General features: G+C 37.0%; 1 long non-coding RNA gene across 1 annotated transcript; it reads left to right on the forward strand.

Moving 5' to 3' along the window:
• Window positions 1-15,251: 15,251 nt before the first annotated feature.
• Window positions 15,252-16,861, forward strand: LOC143623682 (uncharacterized). Its single transcript, XR_013151942.1, has 2 exons — window positions 15,252-15,729; window positions 15,848-16,861. It is a non-coding gene; the product is annotated as an uncharacterized LOC143623682 (long non-coding RNA).
• The last annotated feature ends 305 nt before the right edge of the window (window positions 16,862-17,166 follow it).

Genomic DNA, 17,166 nt, shown 5'->3' on the forward strand with positions numbered 1-17,166 from the left:
AGACACTCAATCAGTTAAGTCTGATGAGTCTCAAGAATCATCAAACAGTGAGAAGACAAGAAGAAAGGAGGGATATGCAAGAAAGAAACCAAATGAACTCACTGGTGATGAGAAGTTCTTTTTAAAGCATGGATATGAACCACAAGGTTTCTCTTGGAAACCTAAAGCAGAAACTAAGAGTGAGATTGTGACTGATGTAAGAGACTACTCAGAGAAGAAGGATTACGTCATAAAAGAGAATGTCATCAACTCAGTTGAGCAACAAAGCTCTGTCTCACTAGTCAAGACTCCAAGAGAGTGTGGATATGAAACAGATAATTCTGACAATTTGGAAATCACTCATGAAGATCTTGAACCTACAACACTCACTTCCCAAGCTGCCACTGAGAATGACACTGATGAGTTGCAAGTTGATGAAGCTTGCACTTCATCACTTAACTAATCAAATTTCTCTTTGTGCAGGAACAGGCCACTCCTTTGAATGATATATGGTATATGGATAGTGGTTGTTCTAGGCACATGACTTGTGACAAGAGGTCACTTGTAAACTATGAAGAGAAATATGAAGGCCCTGTTCCTTTTGGGAGTGATGAGAATGGTGGAAAGATTGTGGGTAAAGGAATCTTGACAAATGGAAAAGTTTCTTTTGATAATGTCTTTCATGTTGAAGGACTTCAATACAATCTGCTGAGTATATCTCAGATGTGTGATAAGCGTTACAAAGTCAGTTTTGATGATTCTCACTGTTTCATTCTAAAACCTGAGTTTGTGATCCCACCTGAAATGATTATGATGATGGCACCTAGAAATGGCAACTTGTATGAGTTAAATATGAAAGAAGCTATTTCAAGAGGTGGTGCATGTTTTGTTTCCAAAGCCACTGAAAGTGAATCAAGATTGTGGCATAGGAAACTGTGCCATGTAAACTTGAAGAACATGAATAAACTGGTCAAAGGTGAGCATGTGATTGGCTTACCTACAAGAGAATTCAAGTTAGATGATCATTGTGACTCATGTCAAAAGGGAAAACAACACAAGTCAACTCATAAGTCAAAACTCATCAATTCAATTGATCAACCACTTGAGTTACTTCACATGGATCTGTTTGGTCCAGTGAGTGTACCAAGTTTTGGTAAAAAGAGATATTGTCTAGTGATAATTGATGACTATTCAAGATATGCTTGGGTTTATTTCCTAAGTACCAAAGATGAGACTGCAGAGTTGATCAAAGGTTGTGTTACAATGATTGAGAACAAGTTGAATAAGAAAGTCAAAATGATGAGAAGTGACAATGGGACAGAGTTCAAGAATGGAGTTATGGAAGATTTCAGCACAAAGAAAGGAATTTTACAACAATTTTTAGCTCCTAGAACTCCTGAACAGAATGGTGTTGCAGAAAGAAGAAACAGAACACTAATTGAAGCTGCAAGAACCATGTTGGCAGATGCAAATTTGCTTGTCACTTTTTGGGCTGCAATCAACACAGCCTGTTATGTTCAGAACAGGGTGCTTGTAAACAAAATGCATAATAAGATTCCATATGAAACATTCAACAATAGAAAGCCTTACATCAAGTTTTTCAAGCCCTTTAGTTGCAAATGTTTTCTGTTGAACACTAGAGATTATTTGAACAAGTTTCAAACTATGTCACTAGATTGTTTCTTTGTTGGATATTCTAATCACTCAAAGGCATACAGAGTATATGTGAAAGATTGAGTGTGATAGAGTCATCTGACATCATTTTTAATGAGAACCAATTCAATACAGTCAGTGGAGCAACATGGTTGTTTGATCATGAGAAGATGATAAAGTCATTCAAGATTTATTCTGAAGACTTTGATGATTCATTCTACAAGACCAGTGTAATAGACGAGAATAAGAAGAAAACATTGGACTTGGAAGAGTTATGGAAAAAGGTTGCAAGAAAAGAAAAGGAATACACTTTTGTGAAGAGCTCCTTAAGCAATATCATTGAGCAAGAACATGCTGTGAACAATCAAGACAGTCCTGATGTACAGAAAGATCATGCTCAAAATGGGAGTGACACAAGCAACCAATCCAGTGTTGAAAAAGCAGCAACCACAGCAAGATTTCAAGACTTATTTCAAAGTTTGAATCTAGGAAACAATGATGTATCTACTTTAGGACAGAACAATGAAGAAGCACCAGAGTTTCATGATGCTGAGGCAGACTTGATCATTGAAGAACCTGAACTCAATGAAACAAATCTTGACACAAATTTGTCTACAAATATGATAATACAAACTCCTACTGTTGAAAAGAATCATCCTGCTGAGAACATCATTGGTGACTTACATGAAAGAGTAACAAGGAGTCATTCTGAGATAGCAAACATCTGTCTTTACTCTTGCTTTCTATCCCAAATAGAACCAAAGAATATTGCTCAAGCTTTAAAAGACAACAGTTGGGTAGAAGCAATGCAGGAGGAATTGGCACAGTTTAGAGATCTGCATGTGTGGGATCTTGTTGACAAGCCATATGACAGATATGCAATTGGAACCAAGTGGGTTTTCAGAAACAAAAGGGATGAAAGGGGTTTGGTGGTTAAGAACAAAGCTAGACTTGTGGCACTGGGATGTCTTAAAGAAGAAGGAATAGACTTTGAGGAAGTGTTTGCAATAGTTGCAAGACAGGAAGCTATAAGAATTTTCCTTGCATATGCTGCCTCAAAGAATATAAGAGTATTCCAGCTTGATGTTAAATCTACATTCCTAAATGGAAAGATTGATGAAGAGGTGTATGTAGCACAACCACCAGGATTTGAGGATCCAATTTATCCAAACGGGGTGTATAAGTTAACCAAAGCCCTTTATGGACCGCATCAGGCTCTTAGAGCATGGTATATGAGCTGTCAAACCATCTTCTTGAAAATGGTTTCACTAGGGGAGCCATTGACAAGATACTCTTCTACAAAAGAAAGGGGACAGATTTGTTGCTATTACAAGTCTATGTTGATGATATCATCTTTAGATCTACAAATGAAAATTTGTGTTTGGAGTTTGAAGCGGTGATAAAATCCAAGTATAGCATGAGCTCAATGGGTGAAATGAACTTCTTTCTGGGACTGCAAGTTCAACAAAAGGATGAAGGGATTTTCATTCATCAGAACAAGTATGTGCAGGACGTCTTGAACAAGTTCAACTGTCAAGAATACAAGACTGCTTCAACTCCAATGGACACAAAAGAAAAGATGATTGCAGATGAAAAGGGGGAGTCAGTAGATGAACATGAATACAGAGCCAAGATTGGATCTCTGATGTATCTGACTGCAACAAGACCAGATATCATGTTTGCTGTGTGTGTGTGTGCAAGGTTTCAGTCAAATCCAAAAGTCTCCCACATGAATGATGTTAAAATAATATTCAAATACTTGAAGGGAAGACCAGACTTAGGGATTTGGTATCCAAAGAACCAATTCTTTGATCTAATTGCATACACAAACAGTGACTATGATGGGTGTAACATGAGCAGAAAGTCAACATCAGGAGGATGCCAGTTTTCGGGTGAAAGGTTAGTGTCATGGCAATGCAAGAAGCAGACCATAGTATCAATCTCAACTGCAGAAGCTGAATATATTGCTGCATCTGCCTGCTGTGCACAAGTTCTCTGGATTCAAAATCAGATGCTGGACTATGGTTTGAATTTTCTGAACACCCCTATTCTAATTGATAACACTGCTGCATATTTTACTATTAAGAATCCTGTGCAACATTCCAAGGCTAGGCACATTGAAATCAGACATCATTTCATCAGAGATTTTAATGAAAAAGGTTTGATTGAAATGCAAAGGGTTGATACAAGTGATAATTTGGCTGATCTATTCACCAAACCACTTGATAGAACCAGGTTCAACTTTCTTTTGAAAGCCCTGGGGATGATTACCTCAGATGAAATCTGATTAAGTATGTGTGCTTGGTTGTATACCTCTATGTGCTAACTGATTATTTTGTTAGAGGTCACATAATCTGAATGTTTGTTGAATATGCTTGTGTATGTTAAGTTGAATATGTTGATGAGTAGGATATTGAATATGATAATTGTTATGTGCATTGACTGAATATATGCATTGATTACTTTGATATGATTGTTTAAGTGTCTGTCTGCATGTTTGTCAGTTAATGTGCATATATATGATATTAAGATAGGTAGTCATACTTTGAATTATCTGTTAAGATGCTTATCTGGTATCATTGCAAATTTGCCTGAATATGTGTTTAATCTGATCTTCTGATTTCATTAAGATAGGAGACTTTGAATGATAGTGATGTCTGCTTGTCTTGATGATTTTATGCTTTGATTAAGATTTGAATATGCTGCAACTGTTTATGTCAAAGTGTATTTTATGTTAAAATTAAATGACAAAATGAATTTTCTAATGAATTTTACATAAATACTCTATTTTGAAACAAAACATGAGCATGTTGTTAATGGTGTGAGATATGATAAGATTATTCAGTTCAAGCTTTGAAGAAGCTTAAAAAGAAGGATTTTCAAATGAAAAGCCTCAAAAGAACTTAATTTTGCTGAAAAATTATGTCATTTGCTCAAGTCTAAGAAACATATACTAGTATATGTTTGGTCCTGTCATCTACATGTAGATTGAGAGGATAGCCATTAATTCAAAGGCTGAAAGCATTTGGGGCACCTTTAAGTTGTTCTTTCACTTAAAACTATGCCATTGACTCTAAGCCCAAGGGACATATGCATTAGTATGTGTTTGGTCCTGCAGACTACTTGTAGACTGTCAGGATAGCCATTAACCTGGAAGCTATGAGTACTTGGGGTGATTGAATATGTTAATACGGGAAATGATAGTACATTGACTGCTTAGCCAATCATATGGATTTTATAGGCTAAAAGGGCACTTAGTACAGTCATTAACAAGTAAGGTTGCTTTCTAATGATGTGTAAACTCTAAGGTGATAAAAACTAAATGAATATGCTAATCTTTATGTGGAGATGCATAGTGTATTTGCATGACTCAAGATGCATCTTGTGACAACTGCCAAATTTCAGGTTAACTTCGTTAACTAAACACAGTTAAATCTTGTTGACTATGTCTATAAACTCAGTTAGTTCTGTTAACTATGAGTATGAACTCTTGTACATGTGATGTCATGTATTCGTATATTTAAGTCAACGTGTCATTGGTGACTTAAACAAGGATAAGTGACTAATTATAACTAGGATAATAAACTCGTCTTGCATGTTATAATAAACATGTCATATAACATGTATGACAAGTATAATGTGCTATGTGATTAATATGTTATATTATGGTTATTACATGATGATGTGATTGTAAGTAAGCTAAATGATTAAATAGGTTAAATTGTATGTCATGTAACATGTTTATTATTTAAATGGAACCTTAGGTTATGTTACATAGGAAATGTTTATTAAAATATATAGCATGTCACGCATGAGTTAATAAAAGTTAACCTAAGTAATTTTATTCATTAAATCAATCATAAAGGGTTGTTAATAACAAGGAGGTTACAACTATTGGATGCCAACACCTTTTCTTTTCCCTTTCCCTCTCTCCCTTGGCCGTAGATCCCACACACACATACATACTCTCACTTTTTGTTTTTGTAAACATCATCTTCTAGTATTTTCTCCATAACACAAGAGTTGGTGATTTTGGTAAACAAGGGTTTAAGCATTTGATCAAGCAAAGTGAGTAGATTATTATGTTTATATGTTTCTTTTTCTTTTAATTCATATGAACCTTGTATCCAAATGGTTGGATCATGAAAGGGGATGATCAAAGTTTGACAAGTCAAAAAGATTAGTATGTGTCTTGGTTAGTATTGTTGAGTCTTTTATAAATACATGTGTTTTTACTTTTCTTAGGAAATCAAATGGATAAAAATAAGACATGAAATTTGATTTAGCAAGATTGTTTCTTGATGATTTTGGAATCATAAGGATATAAAAGTTGTGTTTTGTAGTGGATTATGCCAAAAACTGCTTGCTGGCAGACTTGGTGTCTCGGATTGTATTGTGAATAAATTGATGATATGTTTGAGTTTTTGGTCGATTTTTGATTCTATGAACATCTACTTTGAATCTAGTTTTCAGAAAGTCTGGAATCTTAATTTTTGGACTCTTTTTGAGTACTTTTTATTAATTTACAAAATCATTATGCAAATCTAATTTAGAGGAAATATTTCTGAGTTGAGTTGTAAATTTCATAACTTGATGCTTAAAATAGTTATGGATATATTTCCACTTCTAGGATGTTGCAAATTAAATTACGAATCTAGTCCAATTGGTCTTGTATCAATTGGACAAGTATGGAATATTTGACAAATTTTTGTTTACTGTTGTGTTGTTGTAGAGATAAAAATTATGTTGATGTAGTGTATGAATATTCTGGACGAATTGGTAAATCATAAAATTATGAGAAAAATATATGTTGAACCTAATACTTGTGTGAACATGTGTGATTTATTTGGTAATTTTATTGTAAGTTTTGATTGATGAGAAAAATCGGTTTTGGTGATGTAAATTGTTATAGATGATAAATGTGTTGATTGATTAGGATAATTACAAATTGTAATATGTTAGTTGTGGTAAATTGGAATTTTGACTTTGTGATTCAACTTAGAACTATGTGACTAATTATTTAGTTTTGCTTGTGAAGTTTTGGAAATTGTAATTAGTCATAGAGTTTCAAGGAAATGGCTAAGTATGTATACTTGATGTTTGATTAAGTGTGACTAGGATTATAACATAAACATTCTAAGGTCAACCTTCTAGTCAAAAGTCAACATTTTAGTCAAATGTCAACATTTTAGTCAAAGGTCAACATTTTTGGTCAAACGGTCAACAAAACTCAATTTTTAGTCGTCGGACATCGAGACTTGAACTTTTTAGTCAGCGGTCAACAATTTGGACCTTTTGGTCAAAGGTCAAACGAAAAGTCAAACTTTAGTCAAAGTCAACAAAAGTCAACATTTTGGTCAAAGTCAACAGAAAGTCAAACTTTATCTAAACAAGGGAATTGTTTGGATACTAAGGGTTCTAGGAATCGCTTAGCATATACTCATAAGTGCTTGTATAATTTAGGCACTAGAACAACATCGATTTAAGAGTTGACTTTCAATTCGTACCGCATTTGAAGTGAGTTTCACTACCCCACTTTTTACTTTACTCCTTTTTGGGGGGAAAGCATGCAACATACAAACTTGTGGATAATTGTAAACTTTTTAATACCTCATGTGTACATTGTGAACTTATACTAAAGTCCCCCATGCACATTGGACCGTTAGCAATTGTATGTTGGCTTGGTAATGAAAGGTAGTGCTACTGGGTTTGATAAACCCCCTCGGGACTCTCAGCTGAGGGAGTCGCCGGGCGTCTCATTTACAAGAAATACACTAGTCTTATATTAGACTCCGTTGGTGGCAAACAAACTAACACGTCAGCCTCGGTCACAATGGAACACACTAATGTAACGTGATTGCTAGCGTAATTAACTAGCGGTATTTCTTATGTATACATTATCCATGCTTTACTACTTACACTGTTTACCTACTCAATGATTGTTTGAGCAACTTGTTTTTAAACTTAAACTGTGAACTCACCAACCGTCGTGTTGACCCATTTTTGCATGTCTTTCTCAGGTCGCTGATAGTGCAAGGATAGGATGTTGCATTCATGATCACCAATAGACATTGCATCTTAAGTTGGACTTGTTTTATTTAATAATGTTTTGGTTTGCGCATGTTTTGAGCGCCTTATACTGTTTGGTTTGGTTTATGTTACGCTTCCGCACATTAAAATATTAAGACTTTAACTCTGAATGGTTTCCCAAATATGGGACAATAAAGTATTTTAAAATATGTAGACGTTGTTTGTTGTAACTAATGATTGAGATCCTGGTTTGTCACGCGCCTCGCGGTATAACCCCGCATGTGGAAATTGAGGGTGTGACAGATTGGTATCAAAGCTATTGGTTATAGTGAACCAGGTTGCATTCTAGTTAGTGATAAGCGAATTAGGTTGCATTCCTGGCTATGACTGTACTTGATAAGATAGTTACAACATATATATTGGGTACTTATTCGTGCACCCGCCTATATTGCAGTATGTCATCATCAAACCCCGATCGTGCTCATGGAAAGGAACCCGTCAACGAGAACGACGAACCTTTGTCACCGAAAAATCCTACCTTGCCTTTTTCAGTTGGAAGGAAGAGGTCCCGTACCGAAGGATCGGAGGGAGCAACACCTTTAGGCGAGTCATCTCTTGAACGCGTGCTTAGGAGAGAGATGTCGTGGAACTGGTACCCGAACCATGTTTCTAGACTTGTCTTGAGAGAGCATGTTCCACCTATGCCTAGTTTGACTAACACTTCGTTACCTATCGATCCGACTGCTGATCCTACACTTCCTTTACTTCCGTGTCACGAATTGCAAGTTATGGCTGCTGTAGTGGCTTCATCTGAACGTCAGCGTATTCAAATAGAATAGAACAATTTAGAGATATATTACCTGAAGAAAGATTTAGATATGGCTAAGACCAGGATTGCAGAACTGACTGATAGGAACAGACAACTGGGGGAATACCATCCTGGGATGGTACGAGCTTTTCACAGGACGAGAACTGAGGTTGCCGAACTAGTTGGAAGAGTGGAGCATCTGACAGGCCATCTGGGTCTGGCAGTTGATCGAATTAGAGAGTTGGAGCAACAGCAAGGTCCTGAAGAGGATCCAGAGGAGGACCCGGAAGAGGATCCGGAAGAGGACCCTGAAGAGGATCCGGAGGAGGACCCCGAAGGAGGGCCAGCTGATAGTGCTGGGTCAGGGGTGACTCACTGAGGATTGAAGAATTTTTTTTTTCTCATTCTTAGTTTCATAAACCTAGATGGGGAGGGTTGTTCCCATCCAACTAATACTTTTTGGATTTTTGGTATTTGAAATTAAGTACTTTGTAAACGGTTTTTACAAGTTATTTATTCAAGTATTATTGTCTAAATTTATTATGTTGTGGTCATATGATTGCATGCCATTACTTTATACTAGCATAAGGGTTGATGTTAGAGGTATTACCCCTATTGTATTTTGTGAATGTGAAGGATTATGTCTGGTCGTGGCGGACGTGGTGGTGGAAATCTTAACCTGACTCCAGCTGAGTTGGCAGCGTTAATTAATGAGCATGTTACGACTGCGATGGCCGCAGCTCAGGCTCAAGGCCAACCACAGGGAGGTCAAGCCGGTTGTAATTTCAAGAACTTCATGGACTGTAAGCCGCATGCTTTTTCTGGTTTGGAAGGACCAGTTGGGTTACTGCATTGGATAGAGAAAGCAGAGTCTGTGTTCTCTATGTGTAACTGCCCGAATGAGAGTAAAGTCAAGTTTGCTACTGGGACTCTAGAAAAAGCCGCTCTTAACTGGTGGACGTCTCAGGTGCAAACGATGGGACTTGATGTGGCCAATGCTTTAACTTGGGCTGAGTTTATTGAACTGATAAAAGAGGAGTATAGCCCGAGAGATGAAGTGCAGAAGCTAGAACAGGAATTTTGGAATCTTTGCATGGATGGTTCAGAAGTTGAAACCTATACGAACCGATCGCATGAACTTGCTGTTTTGTGCCCACAAATGGTGAATCTTGCTTACAAGAGGATTGAGAAGTATATTGATGGTCTAGTACCACAGATTCAGGGGATGGTAACTTCATCTAGGCCGACTACTATTCAAGAAGCTATTCAGCTAGCTCATAAACTGACCGAACAAGCTATCAAACAAGGGGCATTACCAACAAAGAAATCGACTGCAGGGTCAAGTGAAAACAAACGCAAGTGGGAGAACAACAACAACCACAATTATGCGAACAAGGCACCGTACTCTAACAACACTCAACATCGACAGAACAAACGATTCGAGCCTACCCGGAACAACAATCACTTTAACCCTTACCAGAATCATGTGGGTTATCAAGGCCGACACCCTAGGTGTAACAAGTGCAATCTGCACCATGTTGGACAGTGTGAAAGAGCCGCGTGTCAGCATTGTGGAAAGCCGAGTCATGAAGCGAGAGTTTGTCGGGGAGAACTTAAGAATAAGCATCCGCAAGCTCAAGAGAAAACAAAGAGATGTTACGAGTGTGGACAAGAAGGTCATTTTAGGTCAGATTGTCCGAAGCTCAAGAATAAGAACAATGGTGGGAACGGCAACAATGGTAAAGATAACAATGGTGGAAATGCAACTCCGGTGGAGAAGGAAGAGGAAGGGCATTCGTGATCGGATCAGGTCAGGCTCTATCCGATTCTTCTAGTGTTAATGGTAAATTTATGTTGAATGGGCGTCCTGCCCTAACCTTATTTGACACCGGGGCAGATAAAAGTTTTATTTCTACTAAGTTTCTTAAACGAATAGAACACAACCCATCAAGTTTAGAGTCGAATTATTTAATTGAAATCGCCAACTGGAAAACCGTTGAGGTATCCCAGATTCTTAAGAAATGCAAGTTAGTATTGTCTACTCATACGTTCGACATTGACCTTATACCAATTGAACTCAGTAGTTTTGATGTGGTCATTGGTATGGATTGGTTGTCCGCGCATCAAGCCGTAGTAGGTTGTCATGAGAAGGTAGTTCGTATTCCAGTCTCTAATGGAGAAGTTCTAACCATTCAAGGAGAAGAAGGCAGTACTGCTATGGGTGTTATCTCGATGTTAAGAGCTCAAAAGTTGTTACGTATGGGACACTTAGCAGTTTTGGCGATGGTGTCCGACTCGAGGACGGAAGAGAAACGAATTGAGGATATTCCTGTCGTCAGGGATTTTCCTGAGGTGTTTCCAGAAGACCCACCTGGTCTTCCGCCTCACAGACAGGTCGAATTTCAGATCGAATTAACCCCGGGAGCAACTCCTATTGCTCGCGCACCCTATCGACTCGCTCCTAGTGACTTGGAGGAATTTTCTAAACAATTGAAGGATTTGTTAGACAAGGGTTTTATTCGTCCTAGTTCATCACCGTGGGGAGCTCCTGTCTTATTCATAAAGAAGAAGGATGGAACTTTCCGGATGTGTATTGACTACAGAGAGCTTAACAAGGTTATGATTAAGAACCGATACCCGTTACCTCGTATTGGTGATCTCTTTGACCAGTCGCAAGGATCTGGCTATTATTCAAAAATCGATCTTAGATCGGGTTATCATCAACTCAGAGTTCGGGAGGAGGATATTTCAAAGACGGCATTTCGCACTCGTTATGGTCACTACGAGTTTGCGGTTATGCCATTTGGGTTAACGAACGCACCCGCAGTATTCATGGATCTTATGAATCGCGTTTGTAAACCGTATCTAGATAAGTTTTTCATTGTGTTTATTGACGATATCTTGATATACTCAAAGACTAAGGAGGATCATGAACGACACTTACGATTGATTTTGGAACTTCTGAGGAAGGAGCAACTATTCGCAAAGTTTTCGAAATGCGAGTTTTGGATCCGAGAGGTTCAATTCTTAGGTCATGTGGTTAACGAGAAGGGCATTCATGTTGACCCAGCTAAGATTGAGTCCATTAAGGATTGGCCGATTCCAAGAACGCCGACTGAGATTCGCTAATTTCTTGGTTTGGCTGGTTACTATCGGAGATTCATTGAAGGAGTCTCAAAGATAGCACAACCACTTACTGCCCAAAAAGTCATTGTGTACAAGTGGGGAGAGGAGCAGGAAGCAGCATTTCAAACACTTAAGCAAAAACTTTGTAGTGCACCGATTCTATCTTTACCAGATGGAGTCGATGACTTTGTTGTATATTGTGACGCTTCTATCAAAGGTCTTGGATGTGTACTTATGCAAAGCAAGAAGTTTATAGCGTATGCTTCCAGACAATTGAAAGTCCACGAGCGAAATTATACGACTCACGATTTGGAATTAGGAGCTGTTGTCTTCGCACTAAAGATTTGGAGACATTATCTCTATGGGACAAAGTGTACCATCTACACTGACCATAAGAGTCTTTCAGCATATATTCGAGCAGAAAGAGCTCAATATGAGGCAAAGAAGATGGGTCGAACTTTTCAACGACTATGAGTGTGCTATTAAGTATCAACGGGAAAAGCTAATGTAGTAGCTGACGCTTTAAGTCGTAAGGAAAACCCAAAGCCTCGAAGAGTTCGAGCATTGCAATTGACTATACATACAGAATTGCCGGACAGAATTTGAGAGGCTCAGCTTGAAGCCTTAAAAGCGGAGAATTTTGATTTCGAAGCCTTGCGTGGAATCAATGGGAAATCTGAAGTCGAATCCGACGGAATTCGGTATTACAATGGCCGGATTTGGGTACCTCGCTATGGGAATTTGCGTGAATTGGTCTTGGACGAGGCACACAAATCTCGGTATTCTGTGCACCCAGGTTCAGATAAGATGTACCAGGACTTACGAGAACTCTACTGTTGGCCTGGCATGAAAGAAGAAATTGCTAACTATGTATCAAAGTGTTTGACATGTGCTAAGGTAAAGGTTGAGTATAGGAAACCATCTGGTTTGCTTCAGCAACCAGTAATTCCAATGGGTAAATGGGAACAAATATCCATGGATTTCATAACCAAATTACCTAACACTCCTAGTGGATACGATACTATTTGGGTAATAGTGGATCACCTGACGAAATCAGCTCATTTTCTAACTATCTGCGAGACCGACAAGATGGATAGGTTAGCTCGGATTTATATTAAGGAAATTGTCGCTCGTCATGGAGTACCAATTTCGATTATATCCGACCAAGATGCTAGATTTACTTCAAATTTTTGGCAGTCATTACAAAAGGCGTTGGGAACACGTCTAGATATGAGTACAGCTTACCATCCGCAAGCTGATGGTCAGAGTGAACGAACGATACAAACTTTAGAGGATATGCTTAGAGCTTGCGTCATCGATTTCAGTAAGAGCTGGGAAACTCACTTACCTTTAGTTGAGTTCTCCTATAATAATAGTTATCGCACGACTATAAAAGCGGCACCTTTCGAAGCTCTGTATGGGCAAAAGTGTCGATCACCACTCTGCTGGGTAGGAGTAGGTGAAAGTCAGTTGACTGGACCTGAGATAGTCCACGAAACGAATGAACGAATTGTGCAAATCAGAAATCGTATGGCAACGGCCCGAGATCGACAAAAGAGCTATACTGATAAACGTAGGAAATCCCTGGAATTTGAAGTTGGAGATTAAGTGCTTTTGAAAGTGTCACCTTGGAAAGGTGTTATACGTTTTGGAAAACGTGGAAAACTAAACCTGCGCTATGTAGGACCATTCGAGATTATAAAACGAATTGGCCCTGTTGCATACAAATTGGAATTACCAGAACAACTCAGTGGAATACACAATGTTTTCCATGTGTCGAACCTTAAGAAGTGTTTGGCAGACGAAACTCTCATAGTTCCGTCAGAGGAGTTAGAGATTGATAAAAAACTACATTTCGTGGAGGAACCTGTTGAGATTATGGATAGGGAAGTAAAAACCCGAAGACACAACAAAACCACTATTGTTCGTGTACGTTGGAACTCGAGACGTGGACCAGAGTTCACGTGCGAGCGCGAGGATCAGATGAAAGAAAAGTATCCTCACTTATTAAAACCCAACGATAAACCTTAGGTACGATCTAAATTTCGAGATGAAATTTATTTTAACAAGGGGATGATGTGACAATCTGAATTTTTTTTTATTTCCTATCTTTCCTTTCCAGTCCGTGAGCGACATTTTTCAATTTTCGAGACGAAAATTCTTTTAACAAGGGGATGATGTAACAACTGCCAAATTTCAGGTTAACTTCGTTAACTACACACAGTTAAATCTTGTTGACTATGTCTATAAACTCAGTTAGTTCTGTTAACTATGAGTATGAACTCTTGTACATGTGATGTCATGTATTCGTATATTTAAGTCAACGTGTCATTGGTGACTTAAACAAGGATAAGTGACTAATTATAACTAGGATAATAAACTCGTCTTGCATGTTATAAGAAACATGTCATATAACATGTATGACAAGTATAATGTGCTATGTGATTAATATGTTATATTATGGTTATTACATGATGATGTGATTGTAAGTAAGCTAAATGATTAAATAGGTTATATTGTATGTCATGTAACATGTTTATTATTTAAATGGAACCTTAGGTTATGTTACATAGGAAATGTTTATTAAAATATATAGCATGTCACGCATGAGTTAATAAAAGTTAACCTAAGTAATTTTATTCATTAAATCAATCATAAAGGGTTGTTAATAACAAGGAGGTTACAACTATTGGATGCCAACACCTTTTCTTTTCCCTTTCCCTCTCTCCCTTGGCCGTAGATCCCACACACACATACATACTCTCACTTTTTGTTTTTGTAAACATCATCTTCTAGTATTTTCTCCATAACACAAGAGTTGGTGATTTTGGTAAACAAGGGTTTAAGCATTTGATCAAGCAAAGTGAGTAGATTATTATGTTTATATGTTTCTTTTTCTTTTAATTCATATGAACCTTGTATCCAAATGGTTGGATCATGAAAGGGGATGATCAAAGTTTGACAAGTCAAAAAGATTAGTATGTGTCTTGGTTAGTATTGTTGAGTCTTTTATAAATACATGTGTTTTTACTTTTCTTAGGAAATCAAATGGATAAAAATAAGACATGAAATTTGATTTAGCAAGATTGTTTCTTGATGATTTTGGAATCATAAGGATATAAAAGTTGTGTTTTGTAGTGGATTATGCCAAAAACTGCTTGCTGGCAGACTTGGTGTCTCGGATTGTATTGTGAATAAATTGATGATATGTTTGAGTTTTTGGTCGATTTTTGATTCTATGAACATCTACTTTGAATCTAGTTTTCAGAAAGTCTGGAATCTTAATTTTTGGACTCTTTTTGAGTACTTTTTATTAATTTACAAAATCATTATGCAAATCTAATTTAGAGGAAATATTTCTGAGTTGAGTTGTAAATTTCATAACTTGATGCTTAAAATAGTTATGGATATATTTTTGATTCTAAGAACATGTACTTTGAATCTAGTTTTCAGAAAGTCCGGAATCTTAATTTTTGGACTCTGTTTGAATACTTTTTATTAATTTACAAAATCAGGATGCAAATCTAATTTAGAGGAAATATTTCTAAGTTGAGTTGTAAATTGTATAACTTGATGCTTAAAATAGTTATGGATATAATTCCACTTCTGGGATGTTTCAAATTGAATTAGGAATCTAGTCTAGTTGGTCTTGTTTACTGCTGTGTTGTTGTAGAGATAAAAATTATGTTGATGTAGTGTATGAATATTCTGGACGAATTGGTAAATAATAAAATTGTGATAAAAATATATGTTGAACCTAATACTTGTGTGAACATGTGTGATTTATTTGGTAATTTTATTGTAAGTTTTGGTTGATGAGAAAAATCGGTTTTGGTGATGTAAATTGTTAAAGATGATAAATGTGTTGATTGATTAGGATAATTGCAAATTGTAATATGTTAGTTGTGGTAAATTGGAATTTTGATTTTGTGAGTCAACTTAGAACTATGTGACTAATTATTTAGTTTTGCTTGTGAAGTTTTGAAAGTTATAATTAGTCATAGAGTTTCAAGGAAATGGCTAAGTATGTATACTTGATGTTTGATTAAGTGTGACTAGGATTATAACATAAACATTCTAAGGTCAACCTTTTAGTCAAAGGTCAACATTTTAGTCCAAGGTCAACATTTTTGGTCAAACGGTCAACAAAACTCAATTTTTAGTCGTCGGACATCGAGACTTGAACTTTTTAGTCAGCGGTCAACAATTTGGACCTTTTGGTCAAAGGTCAAACGAAAAGTCAAACTTTAGTCAAAGTCAACAAAAGTCAACATTTTGGTCAAAGTCAACAGAAAGTCAAACTTTGGTCAAACTTTATCTAAACAAGGGAATTGTTTGGATACTAAGGGTTCTAGGAATCGCTTAGCATATACTCATAAGTGCTTGTGTAATTTAGGCACTAGAACAACATCGATTTAAGAGTTGACTTTCAATTCGTACCGCATTTGAGGTGAGTTTCACTACCCCACTTTTTACTTTACTCCTTTTTGGGGGGAAAGCATGCAACATACAAACTTGTGGATAATTGTAAACTTTTTAATACCTCATGTGTACATTGTGAACTTATACTAAAGTCCCCCATGCACATTGGACCGTTAGCAATTGTATATTGGCTTGGTAATGAAAGGTAGTACTAATGGGTTTGACAAACCCCCTCGGGACTCTCAGTTGAGGGAGTCGCCGGGCGTCTCATTTACTAGAAACACACTAGTCTTATATTAGACTCCGTGGGTGGCAAATAAAGTAACACGTCAGCCTCGGTCACAATGGAACACACTAATGTAACGTGATTGCTAGCGTAATTAACTAGCGGTATTTCTTATGTATACATTATCCATGCTTTACTACTTACACTGTTTACCTACTCAATGATTGTTTGAGCAACTTGTTTTTAAACTTAAACTGTGAAATCACTAACCGTCGTGTTGACCCGTTTTAGCATGTCTTTCTCAGGTCGCTGATTGTGCAAGGATAGGATGTTGCATTCATGATCACCAATAGACATTGCATCTTAAGTTGGACTTGTTTTATTTAATAATGTTTTGGTTTGCGCATGTTTTGAGCGCCTTATACTGTTTGGTTTGGTTTATGTTACGCTTCCGCACATTAAAATATTAAGACTTTAACTCTGAATGGTTTCCCAAATATGGGACAATAAAGTATTTTAAAATATGTAGACGTTGTTTGTTGTAACTAATGATTGAGATCCTGGTTTGTCACTCGCCTCGCGGTAAAACCCCGTATGTGGAAATTGAGGGTGTGACACATCTCTCCAAATGATAGGCGGAAAAGTGATTACCCAGTCATAAACAAGCCTGTTGTTATTTGGTCAACCAAAAATGTCACACCCAAAATGAAACATCTTTATATATATGACAAAGAACATGCTTTAAAGAAAATTTGAGAAAATATCAAAAACAAGGGGAAGATTGAATAAATCAACCACAAGTTGATAAATGTTTTAAATATTTTATCAAACAAAGAGGGTTAATAACAGAACTACAAGGGTGGAGGCAATAATATAAGTCCTTTAACATCCTGAATGAAAGGCTTGTTATTCACTTAACAGT

This window comes from Bidens hawaiensis, unplaced genomic scaffold (genome assembly GCF_021521415.1).
Source record: "Bidens hawaiensis isolate Kalapana, Puna unplaced genomic scaffold, B.hawaiensis_p1.1 tig00003510_1, whole genome shotgun sequence".
Taxonomy (NCBI): domain Eukaryota; kingdom Viridiplantae; phylum Streptophyta; class Magnoliopsida; order Asterales; family Asteraceae; genus Bidens; species Bidens hawaiensis.